The 2200-nt window shown below is 45.5% G+C and overlaps 1 protein-coding gene across 2 annotated transcripts in view; it reads right to left on the minus strand.

The window, feature by feature from the left end:
- AKAP14 (A-kinase anchoring protein 14) overlaps nt 1–2200 on the minus strand; it is a 23596-nt gene that overhangs the window by 6186 nt on the left and 15210 nt on the right. The window lies entirely within an intron of this gene.

Genomic DNA, 2200 nt, shown 5'->3' on the forward strand with positions numbered 1-2200 from the left:
GAGGAGAGAGAGAGAGACAGAGAGAGAGAGAGAGAGACAGAGAGACAGAGAGACAGAGAGACAGAGAGAGAGAGACAGAGAGAGAGAGACAGAGAGGGAGACAGAGAGAGACAGAGAGAGAGAGATTGCAAAAAAACGAAAAAAGAGAGACAGAGAGAGGGAGGCACAGATAGAACAGAGGGCCATCCATTGACGGCAGCTCTGTCACAGACTGGAGGGAGCAAAGGCTCGTAGCTGCACAGCCCTTAGCCCTTAGCAGTGCTCCTGAAAAGATGGACATCCATTGAATCCTGGTTTCCTTTTAACAGAGGAACTTGGGGCTTCTGAGAGTAAGCAGTGTACAGCGGAAAAGAATGCTGAATTTATAGTACTGAACTTGGAGTCCTGGGATCTGAGTTCAAATGCTGGCTCTCCCACTTTCTACCTCCATAACCTCAGACAAATCATCGCATCTCCCTGGCCTTCAATTTCCTCCTCTAAAATGAGGCTTGGAGACTATGAGCCTTGTAAGGCCCCTTCTAGTTTGAGATCTGTGATCTTGTGTGGGCCAATCAGTTCACCTCTTTGAGCCTTAGTTTCCTCCTCCATAAAATGAGGGGGTTGGAGTAGATGAGCTCTGGGGTCCATTCCAGCTCTAGACCTAGGAGGTGTCTACAGCTACGTGTGACCTATAGTCACTAGCTATAGTCTAGACCTATGTCTGACCTTGAACAAGTCTCTTTGCCTTTCTGGGCCTCAGTTTTCTCCTCTGTAAAATGGACTGATCGAGGGTAGGGAAAAGGTATTCAGTGGTCTCTGGGGTCCCCTCCAGCTCTAGATGGAGGATACTGTGAACCTACTCTTTGAAGATTTCACTACAGTGAATACTTTTGTAAAGCAGAAGCTCTTTTGATGGTTTGCCCCTACTTTATTGAGTTCATAAGTAAGGGTTTTCTTGTGCCAACTTTTCTTAAAACAAAGAACACCAGTAAAGAGATTATTGGCCATTTTTCATTCACCAGATGTGTGCCCTTCTGGTATTGGAAAAGGCAGTGCCCTCAAAGTCAGGAGATTTGGCCTTGCTACTTCTTAGCTGTGTGGCCCTTGCAGGTCACTTCCCCTCTCTGAGACTCAGTTCCCTTATCTGTCAAAAGGGAGATAGTGATATCAGGGAAGAAAGCAGCATAGAAATATGAACCATTATTAAGGAATAACACTTAAAATGATTAAAGGCAGTTTAGTAGAGTGAATAGAGGCTTTGGAGTCAGGAAACTCTGGGTTCAAGTTCCACCTATGACATATGCTGGATCTGTGACCCTGGCCAAGTCACTTCACCCTTGGCACCCTGAGCACCTCTCTAAGACTATTGAGTGGCAAAGTAATTGCCCACCTGCTTTGGTAGAGCAAATTCCCTAGACCAGGGCAGTCATAGGGTATGGGCTACCAAAAATATTTGTATCCTACTAAACTGCTATTCCAGGGCCTAAGCAGAGTGTAGAAGTGACCTTGGGGCTCAAAGCTTGCCCAGATTCTATCACCTTGGAAAAATTTGGTGCCCAAGGGTAGACAGCCTGTATCTGTGGTCCAAGCAGCCACATAGCTAAGTGAAGAGATCCATGTTAATTAGCCAAAGGATGTCCGTACAAGGACAATCTGCTTAAGTGGTGGAGAGGGTAGACATTTCTGCCAATGGACACCTTCAGATGCTTCCTTTAGATGTAGAATATTTTGCATTTCATCCTAGGGAGCCAGTGAAGATTTCTGGGTGGGGGAAGTGGTGATCAGATCTGGATATCATTTTGGTAACTCTATGGAGAAGAGACTGGAGCAGGAGGAGGCCGATAAGAAAATGATCAAGCATTTATTTATCACTTACTGTGTACCAGGCACAGTGCTAAGTTCTGGGAATACAAATACAAGCAAAAAGACAAGTCTCTGCTTTCAAGGAGCTCCCATTATAATGGGGGAGGGGGAGACAATGACAAAAGGGAAGTGGAAAGGGTGGGGGAGGGGGTGAAGAGGGAAAAGTAGCCCTGACTCCTGGAGAAACATGCTACCCACTTCCTGACAGAAAGGTGGCAGACAGTGCACACTGCAGGAATTTGGTTTGCCTGACTACACGTGTTTGTAACTGAGGTTTTGTTTTTCTTTATTAAGGGAGGGAGAGGAGATATAGTGGAGAAAGAAAGAAAGAAAGAAAGAAAGAAAGAAAGAAAGAAAG

The sequence above is a fragment of the Petaurus breviceps genome, unplaced genomic scaffold, assembly GCF_028583685.1.
Source record: "Petaurus breviceps papuanus isolate PSGF00001 unplaced genomic scaffold, PetGlider_PUasm1.0 532, whole genome shotgun sequence".
NCBI lineage: Eukaryota > Metazoa > Chordata > Mammalia > Diprotodontia > Petauridae > Petaurus > Petaurus breviceps.